The sequence below is a fragment of the Carya illinoinensis genome, chromosome 5, assembly GCF_018687715.1.
Source record: "Carya illinoinensis cultivar Pawnee chromosome 5, C.illinoinensisPawnee_v1, whole genome shotgun sequence".
NCBI classification, from domain to species: Eukaryota; Viridiplantae; Streptophyta; class Magnoliopsida; order Fagales; family Juglandaceae; genus Carya; species Carya illinoinensis.
This window is the reverse complement of record NC_056756.1, coordinates 1,941,961-1,960,088: the sequence shown is the minus strand read 5'-3', so window position 1 is coordinate 1,960,088 and position 18,128 is coordinate 1,941,961. Positions and strand designations below refer to the sequence as shown.

Genomic DNA, 18,128 nt, shown 5'->3' with positions numbered 1-18,128 from the left:
AGTCGGGATATTTATGTCCAAATCTTTCAATGCGCTCTCGCTATGTTCATCATGTTCTTGCATAACGACTCTATTGATGACAGTACGCTTCATACAAAAGTGGTATCAATGATTCATTACTGTCTTCTACAGAATGTTGTGGGCGGAAACTTTTATTTCATGAATTTTGTTGTTTTGGTTTATAATAAGAATCTAATGCAAAAAACTAATCTCGCCTACATCCGCCTCAATTTTGTATTTGAGCTGCGGCCACGGCGGAAAATGGAGTCCAAAGAGAAAGTGACTATAGCTGCTGCTGTAGCCAGAGATGAGGAAAAAAAAAATGAATTGCTTGATGTTGAAAATGACTTCAGCTCAGTGAACTCGCCATAAGGATAAAAAAAACAAACAAACAAACAAACAAATGGCAAGGCTACAAGTGTAGGCATACGCACCCGTGTAGAACCAGTGTGGATACGACACCGATCAGATGTCAACAGATACTCATTGACTCTTCATGGGTTTTTATATGCCTACGTATAAAAACCCATGAAGACAGCAAAGCCTAGAATGAATTTTGACCTGTAGTATTTGATTGACTCTTCTACTTTCAACTCTGGATCATCACAAAGGACCTGCATTCACTTTGACATAAATAAACGGTGCGTAGTTGGCTCACATATGTTTGGAGATAAAAACACACACCCCTCAATCTAAATAAGATTTCGTTATTGCATCATTAAATAAAATATGCAAGTTTAGATTTTCAAGTTTGATTGTCCATGGAATATAATAATGTAATACAAAAGCTGAACTGGTTGAAGTGTACATGTTTGAGTGAGAAGAATACTGAAACCCCATAGAATGGCTTTTGTATTGAGATTTTGTCTTGACATGTATATTAAAATCTCACTTGGAGACTATGAAAATGTTCACATCCCTAACAAAATTTGCCAAGGTCCTCCTCTAATATTTTTTCCGAAAAGTGATAGAAGGAATTTCAGAAGTTAGATACTTACATAGATGCAGTGGAGTGGAGCCACTGGCAGTGCCAAAAATACCATCCAACAGTGTCTATTCCCTTAAATTTACTAGCATTAAACAATCAAGGAGAATAAAATATGGATTCGTAAAATTTACTGAAAGCCAATTACAAAGAACGAGACAACAGGGTATCAATAGCAACCTGCCAGCCAACACTGAGAATATTTGCTAAAACCACCACACGTAAAGGGTGGTGAGAGTTTTCTATTTGTAATCATTTACAGAATCAAATAAAATCAAATAGATTACAAAGGAAATGGAAAGAGCAGTAAACGGATACAAGATATTAGCCTATAATCAAGGGTCAAATATGATACATATGGTAAACCGTAATGGAAGGCTAAGTATCCTCAACACCCCCCCGCAAGCTGAGCGTCGGATTTGAACGAACGTGAAGCTTGGAGCTAAAAAATTCAAAGAGAGGTCGAGAAACACTTTTGGTGAAGATGTCAGCAACCTGGAGATGGGAGGGCACATACTGTGTGCGAAGTTTGCCAGCGACAACAAGTTCCCGAAGGAAATGATAATCTAATTCAACATGCTTGGCTTGCTTGTGAGAAACGGGATTGGAGCTAAAAAAAATAGCACTTTTGTTGTCACATAAGAGCAAGGGCTGTTGTGGAATGGGGACCTTGAGGTCATGCAGAAGATGTGTAAGCCAAATAAGTTCAGCAGCAGTCATGACAAGAGCACGATACTTAGATTCACAGCTGGAGCGTGAGACAGTAGGTTGCTTCTTGGCACTCCAAAAAACAAAATTGTTACCAAGATAAATAGAGTAGCCGGATGTGGAACGACGAGTATCGGGATAGCCAGCCCAGTCAGCATCCGAATAAGCCACTAGCGCACTAGGAACGGTGGATGGACGAAAGGTAAGGCCAAAGTGGAGTGTGCCCTTAACATAGAGAAGAATATGCTTGACAGCAAGAAAGTGATCTGCAGTAGGGGCATGCAAAAATTGACTAACAGAATTGACAGCATGGGCAATATCTGGACGCGTAATGGTCAAGTACTGAAGGGTGCCAACAAGAGATCGATAGAGAGTAGGATCAGAGAAAGGAGAACCATCAGCAATCAGGTGTTGAGAAACAACCATGGGGGTGTGGACTGGTTTGCTATCGAGCAACTGAGCACGAGTAAGAATATCTCGAGCATATTTTAACTGACTGATAAAGAGACCATCAGGAGTGGGTGAAGCTTCAAGACCAAGAAAGTAACTGAGAGAGCCCAAATCCTTGGTAGCAAACTCAGAATGAAGCTTGCGAGTAAAGCTGTCAAGAAGAGATGGGTTGTTGCCGGTAACAATAATGTCATCAACATAAAAAAGCAAATAGATAAGGCTAGACTGCTGATGAAAGACAAAAAGAGACGAGTCAGCGCGACTACAAGAAAAACCAAGTCTGAGAAGAAATGAGCTGAAATGCTGAAACCAGGCACGAGGAGCTTGCTTTAAGCCATAGAGGGCTTTCTTTAATAGACAGACATGAGTGGGAAAGCGAGGATCAATATACCCAGGAGGTTGTTCCATATAAACATGTTCAGTAAGAGTGCCATTGAGGAAAGCATTCTTGACATCAAGTTGCCGAAGAGGCCATTTATTTGTGACAGCAAGAGAAAGCACAACACGGACAGTAGTAGCTTTGACAACCGGACTGAAAGTGTCAGTGTAGTCTAGACCAGGAACCTGAGTATAACCTTTGGCAACAAGACAAGCCTTGAGACGCTCAAGGGATCCATCGGGCAAATATTTAGTGCGAAACACCCATTTAGAGCCCACGATGTTGGTGTTGGCAGGGCGAGGAACCAAAACCCAGGTGCCATTTTGTTGTAAAGCTCGAACTTCCTCATCCATGGCAGCAAGCCAAGCAGGATTCTTAGCAGCATATTTGAATCCTCTTGGCTCAGTGGATGCAAGAAGAGCAGAAAGAAGTCCAGATGAGCCCAAAACACCAAGATTTGCTGGATGACGAATCTTGAAAATACCAGCTTTGGCTCGTGTGATCATAGGATGAGAGCCCAAAGAAGAAGAGGAATCAACAGCAGGTTCAATAGAGGGCGGATCAGAAGACAAGGGTGGCAAAGAGTAACCTGGAAGAGAAGTATCAACCTGCACAGACTCATCCACAAGGTCAGAACAAATATCACACGGAGAGGAGCTGGATCGAGGAATGTGCGGTGAAGGAGGGGTAGGGGGGATGGATCAATATGGTAAAGACGCGATTCCAAGAAATTTAAAATATGAAGACAGGAAAGAGGTTGGGCCTGGGAGCTAGGGACAGCAGGAAAGTGAGTTTCATCAAATTGAGCGTGGCAGGTGATGTATAGCCTAGTGGTGGTGGGATCAAGACAACGAAACCCTTTATGAGAGGGACTATAACCCAAGAAAATGCAAGGAATGCTGCGGGGAGAAAATTTGTTAGGCATATAATCACGCAAGCAAGGATAAACACGACAACCAAAAGGATGAAAATTGTTATAATGCTGAGAGTAGCCGTAGAGAAGTTCAAAGGGTGACTTACCTCCAAGAAGTGGAGTGGGCAACCGGTTGATGATATAAGCTGCAGTGCTGAAAGCGTCAACCCAGAAACGAGGAGAAAGATGGGAGTGGAAGAGAAGGGCCAAACCAGTCTCAGTCACATGACGATGTTTTCTCTCAGCACGACCATTTTGAGCAGGTGTATATGGGCAAAAGAGAGTTGATGATGGATGCCAGAAGAACGTAAGTGAGCTTTGAAGCAAGTGCTAGTAAATTCGGCACCTCCATCACTTTGAAAAACCTTAATACGAGCAGAATGTTGGTTTTCCACAAATTTTTGAAATTGAAGAAAAATATCAAAGAAATCAAATTTAAATTTCAAAGGGTACAGCCAAGTGAATCGGGAATAATCAACAATAAAAATAACATAGTAAAGAAAACCCGAATTGGATTTGATGGGGGAAGGACCCCAAAGATCACAATGAATAAGATCTAACACATGAGACAACCTATGTTCATTGCAGGAATAAGGCAATCGATGACTTTTCGCAAATTGACAGGTACTACATAGTGATGGAGAAGGCAATAAAGACGTAAGAGAAAGATGTCCTTTTTTATTTAAAAAAGAAATAACAGAATAATTCACATGACCCAGGCGAGCATGCCATAAATCATATGAAGCACGTAGAGATTTATTTTTAAGGACAGAAATAAAGACAGAGTTGCCGCGCTCCAGCACATATAGCCCTCCATCCCTTTTACCGGTCGCCACCACCCTTCCTGTTTGACAATTCTGGACAGTAAAAAGATTATTAGTAAATGTAACGTAGAAAGGAAAATCAAACGTTAATTTACTAATTGAAAGAAGATTTTTAGTGAGATGAGGGACAACCAAGACATCTAATAAGTGAATATTTGGAACAGGAGAAAGAGTAGCAGTGTGGGTAATGGGTAGAGAGGCACCGTTTCCTACGATCACAGAGTCCTTACCCGTGTAATGTTTGGACTAATCCAAAATAGATGGATCGGTGGTCATATGGGCCGAAGCCCCAGTGTCCAAAAACCAATCAGCAGCCTCGGGTCCAGCAATAGAACAGGACGTGCTGAAAGCTTCGGCAAGGTGAGCATGAGCAGAATCAATCCGAGCGTACCATTGGTTGCAGCGGTCAGCATAATGGCCCTCTGTGCGGCATATTTGGCAGCGAGGTGGTCGACGACCCTGACCAGAGTGGGTTCGTCCTCGGTTGGAAGAGTTGTTGCCGTGAGAACAACCTCGTTGGTTGCTACGGGAAGCAGGTTGACTTCCATTGGTGCGGCCACGATTAGTGGCTGTGAATGCCGCAGGAGTGGAATCAGAAGACTCAAGGGAGCGCTGGAACAACTCAAAACTTTCGGCTTTAGAGACTAAATCTGCAAAACAGGGGAGAGGGGTGAGAGCCATCTGAGCAGTAGAAAAAGTTGAAAAATCGGTGCCGAGTCCACGAAGGAACCAGTGCACTTTATCAATGTCCTCGACGGGTCTGCCAATGGCATGAAGCTGGTCACAGATTGTTTTGAAGGTACGGGCATACTCAGCAACAGGTTTGGTGCCGCATTTCATCAACTGCAAGTCATCCTTGAGTCTCAGTTCACGGGCTTTCGAATGATGGCTGAACGTAGTCTTCAACGCGAGCCAAACGTCACGGGCAGTGCAGAGACCAACGACGACAGCAATGGCTTCCTCGGTGAGAGAGGAGAGCAGGAGACAGAGAAGCCGTTGATCGGCTGCTTTCCACGCCAAATATTTGGTGCTGAGTGTTGAGGAGGTTGCTGGTTCAAAGCGAGGTGGTAAAACCAGAGTTCCATCAATGTAGCCCAGCAGGTCTTGACTCTCAAGGAGAGGGAGAAGTTGGCTTTTCCAGAGAAGATAATTGGAGGAAGAAAGCTTGATGGTGATCATATGGATTAGAGTGTTGAAAGGAAGAAGATGAGAAGAGGATTCGGAAGCCATGGAGAAGAAAGGATCGGGGTTGCTAAATCGGACGGGCTCGTGATACCATGAGAATATTTGCTAAAACCACCACACGTAAAGGGTGGTGAGAGTTTTCTATTTATAATCATTTACAGAATCAAATAAGATCAAATAGATTACAAAGGAAATGGAAAGAGCAGTAAACGGATACAAGATATTAGCCTATAATCAAGGGTCAAATATGATACATATGGTAAACCATAATGGAAGGCTAAGTATCCTCAACAAACACCACGGCCTAACAGAAGGGAGCAAATGCTTTCCCATATCTCAAGGCTGCAATTTATGTCTATAATATATGTCTACAGAAATAACAGGATAAATTACTATAAAACTAATATGAATCCTCGTCTATGCGTTATTGTACAAGTTTCAAGGTAGTATACGTAGAAACATGGGCAAAGCATGGATTGTCAGTGTTAGATTTATATCCAATTACTCCCACAAAGGAAAGAAACCGACCAAATTGCCATACCATCAATCTTATTATAAGCCGATTTGCGATCCAATAGGCGCACCAATGTTGAGGTGGAAAGGTAGACTTTAATGAAATGGTGCGGATTATAACTAAAAGATATAAAGGTAACAGAAAGCTATGGATGAGTAATTTTCAATCAATTTAACAAACAGTTCGTTTAGCATAGTGGAAAGGAAATTCCTTTCCCTTCGTATCTCCTTCTCTCGCACTCTTCCCCTTTCCCTTCCTGTTGACAAAGATTTCCACCATCCTTTTAGAGACAATGTTTTAGGGCTTCCTTCTCTGGTCTTTTGCTATCTCATATCTACCAGTCAATTATCTTTTGCTTACTCACCCACGGCCTCTAACCAAAATTCACAAGACTCGAAGAAACCTCAATGATTAAACCCAATGACTAAAACAAAGAGCTTTCTCTCAGCCCAGAACAAATGAGCCACAGACTACCCACAATCAACGCTGAAAATTTGATCTTTGACAACTAAACTACTTGATCCAACGATTACAAAATGAATAAAATCTTCAACTCTTCTAATCTTGGCAAACAAACAAAGTGTAGGGGCCACAGAGCAGCCAACAATGCCTCCGAAATTTGACCCGTCGCAAGTGGTGGATGTGTACGTATGGGTGATTGGAGGTGAGGTGGGGGCTACTAGTTCACTCGCACCGAAGATCGGGCCACTAGGTCTCTCACCGAAGAAGATCGGAGAGGACATAGTCAAGGAGACGGCCAAGGACTGGAAGGGCCACCGTGTGACTGTCAAGCTCACCGTCTAGAATTGTTAGGCTAAGGTCTCGGTGGTTCCATTGGCTGCTGCCCTTGTCATCAAAAGCTTTGTCACAGATCCATGACCAAAGACCTTAGTGGCACCGTTAAGGAGATCATCGGCAACCTGCATCTTCATCGATTGTACTGTCGACTGAAAGGACTCTAAAGATTTACAACAGAAGATCACCGACAGAGACGTCGAGGTTCCCCTAGATTGAGAAAAAATTGTGAGGGTTAATTTTAGTACTCAGTTTTGGATTTTGAAATGAATTTTTATCGATTGTTTTCTTCAATCATGTATTCAGAATCTAAGGTTTTACATCTGGAGCTTGAATTATTTACAAGAGATGTTATGGATGGTTTTTTAGAATGTGGGATATTAAATTCTTTTTTAAAAAAAAGAAAAAAAAAAAGAAAAACAAAGTGTAAGCACTTTAGTGAATATGCACTTCAGGGCTCGCAACCTTTTAGATCATCAATAAACAACTAGAGATTTGAGAGAAAATAGGCAAAGATCAAACACGCTCTATTTATATACAAGGCGACTAAGGAAAGACAAAAAACTACAAAGGAAAAATCTGGTTGTGAACTCGCACCAGTCCAATCCAACAAATCCCACCGGTCAATCTGTAGCAGATGGAGAAGATGAAAATGAAAACTTACAATTACTTTGTGAACTCACGTGCGGATGGAGAGTTTTTTAGGGATCATAAGCTTGAAGCTGACGTATGCTGCCTTTTTTCTTCTTTCTTTCCATTTTATTCTTTCTTTCTTTCTCTTTTTAATTAACTTATGACAAAATAGTCCACATGTCAATATTAATATACAAATTAATCCGTAATCTACTTATACGTAGAAGAACTGCATCAAGAATTAACAAATTGTCATATCATCAAAAATCAACAAATGGCCAAATTGCCAAAAGCATCTCCATCATTAAGCCTCGTTTAGAAATTGAACTCAATTCAATTCAGTCTAATTTTAATACGAGTCTAATATATAAATACTCAACTCTCAAATCATTAAACTAATCTCAACTCAAAATCTTTTTACACGCAAGACTTACAACTTTTTTCAACTCAACACCTCATTTACACGCGGGACCTAGAACCTTTTCCAAATAAACACCTATTTACATGTGGAACCCACAATCTTTTCCAACACAACAGCTCTTTACACATAAGATCCATAACTTTTTTCAACTTTTCATAAATACATCTAAACTCATTTAACATCAAAATACATATAAACTTATATTAGGTGGGCTTACAAAATTCATTCAGCCATCTTAACTTACTACTATTAATAAATAATTCAACTCAGCTCAACATCCAATCAAGACCTAAATGTAGAACCTCCCAATAGAATGGACACGGAACTCTAATCCCACATGTTGAACCCAATGTTTCAAGTTTTGTGTAATTATATATCTACACATGAATTTCGATGATAACAAATGAAGCTCAAGTTGTCTACACAATGGAGTCAAGCACATCAAGGAAACAAGCATGAGTAAGAAGGGAACAAGTTCACATTAAAGTTATAGAGTAATATTGTAAATCTCTTCAAAATTCGAAATTAGGATTTGTAACAGCCCGCTAGAAATTCAATTGTGAAATTTCTATTAACTTTAGGAACCTCGTAAAAACCTCATAAGTTTTCACAAATCCATTAATCGTATAAGTTTTTGTCTAACTATATAGTTAGTGTTATTATTTACTATGGTATCATAAGTGTATTTTTTATTATTGGAGATAGTTAGAAGTGTCAAAATGTATTATGGTTTGTGCCATTAGACTCGGAGGATTATTTAAAGTCTTATGGCGCAATAACATTTTTTCATATTTTCGGACAAAACGTCTGTTCAAAACTGTAGATATTATTGGATAAAAAGAAATATCTTGAGGTAATTTTAGTGAATATTATTGGGTAAAAATATTTTGAGTTGATAGATATTATTAGATAAAAATATCTTAAGTTGATTTTTTTTTTAGATATTATTGGATAGAATATTATAAGATAATCATTTATAGATTTTTTTTGGGTAGGAGAAAACTACACTCAACTCTCAACTCCAGCCTCATCTCTTCCATATCTCATCCATAAGTATCTCCAGCCACCCCTCCCCACGAAATTATCTTCATTTACACTTTCCATTGAAAGAATATCAAACACTCTCTCTTGGACAGCTTTTAGGAGGTCTTTTGCACACCCATTTCGAAGCTTTTTTCCTCGTGATCGCACTTGAAGTTTTATAAGAAACACGGAGATCGAGGTAAGTTAGCTTTTAACTTACTAACAGTCTAATGTGTATGTGTGCTAAGTAAAAGAACTACAGTGTATGTATGTGTGTTATCATATATGTCATGCCATGCCAAGTTATCACGTAATTGTCTATTATACATAATTTATTCTGTCATCAATTTTTATCTGTTACATAATATATTCTGTTATGTATTACTGTACATTACAAGTACGTCATGCTAAGTATGCCATCTATTACATGTATGTCAAGTCATGTAATATTCACTGTTGCAAATATGTCATGTTAAATATGTTGTCTATTATATGTTATGCCATGTTACAAAATGTTTCTATCTCAAGTTGGTCATGTATTTCAAGTTATGTTCAAGTCACGTTATGTTACGTCAGGGATTCAGTCCTTTTGTATTCCAGTCACGTTTCATCTTGAGTACATTATGTTTGTGTAGAATACATGGGGCCACAACAACTGTGGAGTATGTATTTAACTACAATTGTGATGCGTAGAATACATGGGGCCACAACAACTGTGGAGTATGTATTTTTCATGTTAAGTCAAGTTTGTGTACAATACATGGGGCCACAACAACTGTGGAGTATGTATTTATACGTATAATATATGGGGCCACAACAACTGTGGAGTATGTATTTTTCATGTTAAGTCAAGTTTGCGTAGAATACATGGGGCCACAACAACTGTGGAGTATGTATTTACACGTAAAATACATGGGGCCACAACAACTGTGGAGTATGTATTTTTCATGTTAATTCAAGTTTCAAAGCAAGTTCATGCTAAGTCAAGTTTCAGATCAAGTTCATGTCAAGTCAAGTTCAGTTCATGTTTCAATTTAAGTTATGATGTCAATTATGCTATGTTGTACTCCAAGTTATGCTTTAATTACTTATGAATTTGATTATACATTTATGCTTTTACTGTCATCCATGCATCATTAGCTTGTGTGGAAGTTTTTTGTTAACTTACTGAGATTTGTAATCAAATCTCACTTTGGTAGTCCCAACTACCATTCCCCCCGAATGGTAGATCTTGTTACAGGACCTGAAGGAGAATCAGGAGCTGATCAACTAGACACAGTTGACTAAGTGACGGTGCGACATAAATGTTGATATAGTAATTAACGTAAATTATTACTTGTACGATTGAGTTTCATCTCTACTACTTTTTGGATCATAACCATTTTGGACTAGTGTTGTGATCTTAGTTGTTCAATGGATTTTTATGTATGAAGTATGTTTTAAGCATTTGGGATATTTTCAATTTGGTGCATAGTATTGCTAAAGAAAAAATTTATCCGCTGCGAATATTGCATATTGTTAGATGCATGTTAGGAATATTGCATCTTATATGTCATGAACGGGGGCAGGTAACCTTGTGTTGCATGTCTCGACGCTTCAAATGTCCGTCCGATCCCAAACGGAAATTTGGGGACGTCACAGGATTAATGCTCAAAATTAATATTTTATCATAAAGCATTAAAATACATTTTCCACATGTATATGAATATTTTTGAAAATTAAAGTTGAAATTTTTGAAAGATAATTGATTGTAATCTTTTATATGGGTATGTCTTGATTAAAGGGTTGAACTTTGAAAATATTAAAGATGATTGATTATCATCTTTCACATGTGCATGTTTTATTTGAATATTTTCAAAAGTGATTAATTTTTTTTTACTTATGCAAAAGGTAGATGATTTTGTTTGAAATATTTGAAAAATAAAGTGTGCTCCTTTTGTCATATGCAAAAAGTAAAAGATTAGATTTGAATTTTTTGAAAGGTAAAGTGTGCTCATTTTGTCATATGCAAAAAATAAAAGATTAGGTTTGAATTTTTCGAAAAGTAAAGTGTACTCCTTTTGTCAGATGTAAAAAGTAAAAGATTAAGTTTGATTTGTTTGAAAAGAAAAGTGTGCTCCTTTTGTCATATACCAAAAGTAAAAGATTGAGTTTGAAGTTTTTAAAAAATGAATGATGTTGTCTTTGACAATTGAAAAAGAAAAACCTTTTATTTGAATTTTTTGAAAAAGTGAATGATGTTGTCTTTGATATGTGAATCTTTTTTAATTTGAATATGAAGTCTCATATGCCTATAAATAGATCATTTGAGAGCTTCACATTTACAACATCCAGAGCATACAACATTCATTCAAAACTTTCATTATCTCTTCTCTAAGTATTGAGCTTTAATCCTTGTTCATTTTGAGAGATATAGTTTGCGCTGTATTGTTCTTATTTCACTCATTGAGGAGTGTTTTCTGATAACCTACCCACTATCAGCTCTTGTATCAGAAAAATGGTGTGTATAACCCTTGTGCGTGTAGAAAGTGTTCTACACAGGAAATAGTTGAATCACCACGTGTAAGGTGATTGCAAGTGTAGAGGGTGTTCTACACGGATCCTTTGTAGCGGTGTTGTTCAAAGGTGTAATAGGTTTCTATCTCCACCTGAAGGAGGTTGAATAGTAAATTTGAGGATCATCAAGGGGTAGCTTGAGCCGAGAACGTAGGCAGTAGGGCCGAACCTCGTTAACATACTGAGTTTGCTTCTCTCTTACCCTTACTCTTTATATTTATTATTGTTTCGTATTTTGTTTATATTTTATATTGTATATTTAATTTATAATTGTTATTTTAAATATAACTGAATTCACCCCCTCTTGTGTTAGTCATCTGGGCAACACTGCATATGACAATGTAAAGTAATTTGAGTTCCCATCTGCAGAATCTAGCTTTGATTAAGATGTTTTGATAGCGAAGTGAGATGAAATGGTTTTAGATGAAAGTTAAAAGTTTAATAAAATATTATTTTATTATTATTATTATTATTTTAGAATTTAAAAAAGTTAAATTATTTATTATATTTTATATAAAAATTTAAAAAAATTATAATTATAAGATAAGATAAGATAATTAAATTAAGAGTATTTTTCAATCTAAACTGCCTCTAAAAGTTTAAAGAGACAAATAAAAGATATTCTTTGGATTCTTGCATGATCAGGTAGGTACCTGTCAACTCACATTTCTCAACGATCATGTTCTATAGAAAATGCCCCTTCATGATAATACTATGACCAGGAACTATTTTCAGAACGAGGATACCACTCATCCCATAAAGAAATTAGAGCATTATTAATGGATTATCTATATTTAAAATAAATTATATTTTATAATTATTAGATAAAAAATTCAATTATAATGAATTAGGCAATAACAAATTTTGTAACTTTTAAATACAGTAATTGGCAAAAAATATCAAATTTGGTATTTACTGAACAAAGACCAAATTCTTATTTTATTAATTTATCTGTAACTCTTCCTCTCTCTTCTCTCACATAGATATATTCCAAAGAGCATCATTCCATTTATTTCCCAGTTGCTTTAATTCATAACCTAAATAAATTAAATAATTAAAAAATTAAATTCATGATAAACTTAAATAAATTAAAAATATCCAAATTAAATATTTTTTATGTTAATATTATTTTATTACTATATAATGAATAAATGAATAATCTAATATAGAGATATGATGTGAATAGAATAATCAAAGTTAAATTCATCGCATATTATTTTATTATTATATACTAATAAAAATAGCTATTCCAATGTGGAGATTTATATGAATCAATATCTAAATTCATCTTATATTAATCAAAAGTATAATTTACACATGCATAATCCAATAACAATGCTCATATGTTAGATCTAAAACTTTCACCTATCAAAAAAAAAAAAATCTAAACCTTTGAAGTATTAATAAACGGTGATTTTTTTTGTTCATACCATTTTTTTTAAAGACGATAGTGAATTGGTATATAAATTATAATTCTTTCCCAAAAAACAAAAACAGAAAAAAAATTGAAAGAGAAGATTTAGATAATTTTATAATTTACTGACAGAATAGCAACAACCTATTCTACATGAAGGAAATAGTCAAAATACTGTAGCGTACTAGTGTAGATAAATAGTAACGATTAAAAATGTACAGTTTAATCGATTAATCACATGCACAAGTGCCCGGAATAAGAGTTGCAGCCGAACATTACAGCAGAATTTTCACATGATTTCCCTTTTCAGAAATTCACTCACCAAGGACTTATGAGCCCAGAGTGATGATGGGTACGGCAACTTATTTGGGTTTTTAATGACATGTTATCATATGCATCAGCTAAAGTCAATTTCCGCATACATCTATACGAACACAACCAAGACTATCACTGCAAATCGATCGAATATGGCCCTTCTGTCATAGTAGAGTACATGCTGCAATCCTTACGTTAGCTCAACGAAGAGAGACAACTAAAAACAAGTAAATTATCTGAAAATATAAGCCATAAAAGGTTGCAGTCGAGTTTCCTAGAATTTATAGATTTGACACACTTTTTTTACAGATTTGTGAAAGGAGAGTGATTACGAGATTTGTTTATCTCCACCAGTGCAAAGTGAGGATGCAATGCTGCAAACTAGTATCTAGCGCGATACCCAACCCAACATCCTATCTAAGAATTGCTATAGGTACCATTGCAGGGTTCCTGCATAGGTCGTATATCGTATCAACCAAATCAGAGAACGAATGTCAACAGTAGTTGTCAAGCCAAAGCAGGTTTGGTTGTAAAGATATACTCGCGGAGAAATGCAAATGAAATGCAAATAAGAATGTAAAGAACGATCAAACATGCCTTTTTTATCTGAGAATTTTCAAAGACAAAGCAGCATAAGCTGAAGTACACTGCCCACCTGAGATAAAACAATCATCATAACCAATTCAGGAAGCCCAATTATAACACCTTGGAATGGATCGAGTATAGAGAGGTGTTAGAGATTAAAGGGAGAGATTGTTAAAGAAGATGCACTTAAGGTGTTTGGAGAAAATTCTCACTCAACGTGAGAGTGTATTGAGCGTCCTCTTTCTTATATATACATTACCGAGATCAAGAAAATATTACATAGAAAAATATATTTTTCTCTATTATGGAAAGAAAATAAAAGATTTCTTAAAATGAGATTGAGATAGCCGTTGGGAGTGTTAAGAGCTTGCGGTAGATAGTTATGATTAGTAGTCATTGCTTGTAATCTTTCCATATGTACATGAACTAGCCGTTGGGCACCTTGCCCTGTTTGTCTTTAATAGATACGTTGCTATGTTTATCTTCGATTAATTAAGAAAACAGCTGTAGAAAAAGCTTCAACCCAAAAACGTTTGGGTACACCACTATGAAAAAGTATAGTCATACCTAATTCACGGATTGTACGATGACGACGTTCAACGGAACCATTTTGTTCAGGTGTATGTGGGCAAGAGTAATGATGAAGAATACCTTGTCTTTGAAGATGCAAGTTAAAATCATTACCGGCGAATTCACCACCACCATCAGTTTGAAAAATTTTAATTTTCTTATTAAATTGACGATCAACAAATTTTCAAAGAGTAAGAATGCATTAAAAAATCAGATTTTTTTCTTAAAGAAATAAACCACATATATTTAGAAAAAGCATCAACAATACAAGCATAAAATTGAAATTTACCAACAGATAAAACGGGTGCAGGACCCCATAAGTCACAATAAAGTTTATCAAAAATACCATGAGTAGTACTAGTAGAAGGTAAAAAAGGAAGTTTACTCATTTTTCCCAATTGGCAACTCTCACATAGGAAGGTACCTTTATTTTGACCTAAAATATTAATAAAACCTTTAGTACGTAAAAATTGAACAGTAGAGGCTTGGAGATGTCCCAGCCGTTGATGCCACACTTCTTCGGGAACCGATCGAAAATGGATGGAGAAGTGTGCTTCAGTAGGTGGGGTCAAGATGTAGAGATTACCCTTCCAATATCCCGTCAACAATGTGCGGTTGGTTGCTCGTTCCTTAATAGAAAAATCAAGACCATAAAATTCATAAGAATAAGGATAATCAGGTGTTAATTGACTAATAGACAAAAGATTTTTTGCTAAATTCGGGACAAGTAGAACATCTTTAAGCATAATACAAGAATCACCATTGCCAATAAAAGTATCACCAATATGAGTAATTTCATGAAGATTACCATCACCAATAATTACGGCATCATGTCCAAGGTAGCGACGAAGATTATTAAGTATACCTGAGTTACCTGTCATATGAGCAGAAGCACCCGTATCGGCAGTCCATTCAGCATCATTGGATGGATCATTGAGGGTCATTGCAGCTAAAGCCTATGGGATATCGTCTGGTTGCAAACTATGGTTGAATCGTTCCCAACACTTTAAAGCGATATGACCATGTTTGCCGCAAATTTGACACACCTCGGAACGGGTTGAATCACGTCCAGTCCCTATGTAAGAATTATTATTTGATCCTTCAGGATGAGTTTTAGGGCCATTGGACCGTGGGGCATGGTTAGCTGGTGGGAACCCACGACCCTTGGAATTAAAGGATTTCTGGAACCCACGTTCCCGTGTTTTGGAGAAGGGTTGAGACCCTTTGTGGCCATAGAAGGCAACTGGCTGAGGGGAGAGTTGTTCATGCAGTTGCGTCCTCATCTCAAACCCTTGGAGGAGCGGCACCAGTTCACCGTATGTCGGCATAGGAGGTTTCAACATGGTGGTTGTAAAAGTCTCGTACTTGGGGCCGAGACTATTGAGAAGAGAAAACACCCGCATCTTGTCACTCACCGGTCGGCCGATTGCAGCAAGGTTGTCACAAATTCCTTTGAAGATTCGAAGATGATCAACCAATGGAGTGGAAGAGTCCTTCCGCATGTAGGACAGCTGCTGGTTTAGTTGAAATTCTCGTTCTTGGGAATTTTGGGCGTAAGCAGCTTAAAGAGATTGCCATACTTGATATGTCGTGTCCATCCCAACCACCAAGCTGAGAGATTCTTTAGAAAGAGTGCCAAGGATCCACCCACAGAGGAGTCGATCATTTTTCCGCCATTGGAGGTAAGTCTCACTCACCTCTTTGTCGTGGGTCTCATCTGGTTGGGGGGGTGGGTTGGCTTCCGTGAGATGGGAGAGAAGGTCCAAGGCCATAATCTGTTCCTTCCATAAGGGGTAGTTCCCCTGTGTTAATTTCAGTGTAACAAAGTTGTTTACTGAAAGGGAGATGGAGGCCATCGATGGAGAAGACTCTCTTACTCTCACTTAGGTTCTTGATACTATAAAGAAGATTGCACTTAAGGTGTTTGGAGAAAATTCTCACTCAACGTGAGAGTGTATTGAGAGTCCTCTTTCTTATATATACATTACCGAGATCAAGAAAATATTACATAGAAAAATATATTTTTCTCTATTATGGAAAGAAAAAAAAAAAATTTCCTAAAATGAGATTGAGATGGCCGTTGGGAGTGTTGAGAGCTTGCGGTAGATAGTTATGGTTAGTAGCCGTTGCTTGTAATCTTTCCATATGTACATGGACTAGTCGTTGGGCACCTTGCCCTGTTTGTCTTCAATAGATACGTTGCTCTGTTTATCTTCAATAATTGTAACACACTGAATTGCATTGAATATACGAAGGTAGAAAATAGGATCCCATATTCCTTGAGTTTGAGAAGTTCTTCCCCTTTATAATAATTTCAATGTTAATACAGCTTGCCAGCTACAAGCATCAATGAAAAAGAAATGTCATTTTCATTAGAAGACTGATATATGTAAAAATGTTATCAATTCTCCCACTTCAATGCATTATGCCTGATAGTGAAAAGGAAAAATCATTTGTAAAAGAAATTTACTGATATAAGTGGAGCTGCTGCATTAATACAAGTGCTTGTGTAGAATAAATCAATACTGGGGAACTACACACGCAGTTTCTATGTAAAACTCATATCAGTATAGGTTAGTCAAAGAATTTATTAGAATAAACGAAACAAGTCAACCAAAATAGATCAATCCGGAACCAGTCAAGGCCTGCTAGAGAACATCAGTTTTGGGATAGGCAATTTATCTAGACAAATTTTGAACTAGCTGGTGCCTGTCAGAGAATTTCATTTTTGGTCGGTAGAAACTCCACAAGGAGGAAAATACAAATTAAATACAAATTTTCACTTCTCTCACCCAGAGAATGTGTTTCCTGTTTTTTTTTTTTTTCTTCCTAATTAGACATTCCTAATCAAGAATAGCAAACTCAGATCCCAAAGGAACAGAGCCCTTTTAAGCGTTTTCTTTTAACCATCTACTCATTCAGTCCTTGAACCGGACAGAGTTCTAAGAAATGGGAAGGGCAATAACAAAATGTGAAATCCAACCTGATGGGGATCTATGTATACACTGAACCTCCTTGACAGGTTGAAAGAAATAATGGGGATAATGAGAGCGTAAGAAGCCTCCATCGCCACTGGCAGCCGAGTCCCGAACCATGTCTGGAAGAGTGTGTTTATACCAGCAACAAAGAGGAAAGTGGTTCCAAGCGTTACTAGGTAGTGCTGGAATCCCAGAAATAAACCTAGTTTAGCAATCGTTTTGCAGCACTTCTGCTGAAATTGAGACATTCATGTAGACGAAATTAACAGGACAATAGTTTTGGAAGCGTTAAACAATAGATACATCAAAATGACAGATAATAAAGTATAGCATTCAAGTGGCAACCTAGCATTTTAGGATCCAAAAAATTTCACAACTTTCTTCTCTGTTTCTTTCTCTAACAAAGCTCGGCAATCATATTTCTAGAAGTGTTTTCCCTCTCCTTTATTTTCCTGTTCCTCAGTTCTCTCGGGACCAAACAGGACATATACGTAAAATAACACGAGAACGAGATCTCTGATAACGATGCAATGGCTTAGGCCAGAGAATGTGACAAGCGCTACTAAGGAGAGGCAAAAGCCATGAACGGTGAACCGGAGGGTGAGAGAGAGAACGGAAGACGGAAGAAATGCTTAAACATAGACGGAGAGAGAGAGAGAGAGAGAGAGAGAGCGGGAGAGCTGGAAACGCAGATAGTCGACGCCGGTGAAGCTGTGGGTGTGGAGTGGCCCGGTTTGGATGAGAGGAGATGAGAGCATCCTCGTTGGGGCCAAATGAGATGATTGCTAAATTTTATATAATTTAGCCTAAAAGTCCTTCGCATTGAATTGAATAAATTTAAAATAATTTAGATTTTTGTGATTGATTAAAAATATAAGAT

General features: G+C 37.4%; 1 pseudogene; it reads left to right on the top strand.

Moving 5' to 3' along the window:
* Positions 1–6,564: 6,564 nt before the first annotated feature.
* On the top strand, positions 6,565–7,079 carry LOC122308927 (annotated as a pseudogene).
* Positions 7,080–18,128: the final 11,049 nt, after the last annotated feature.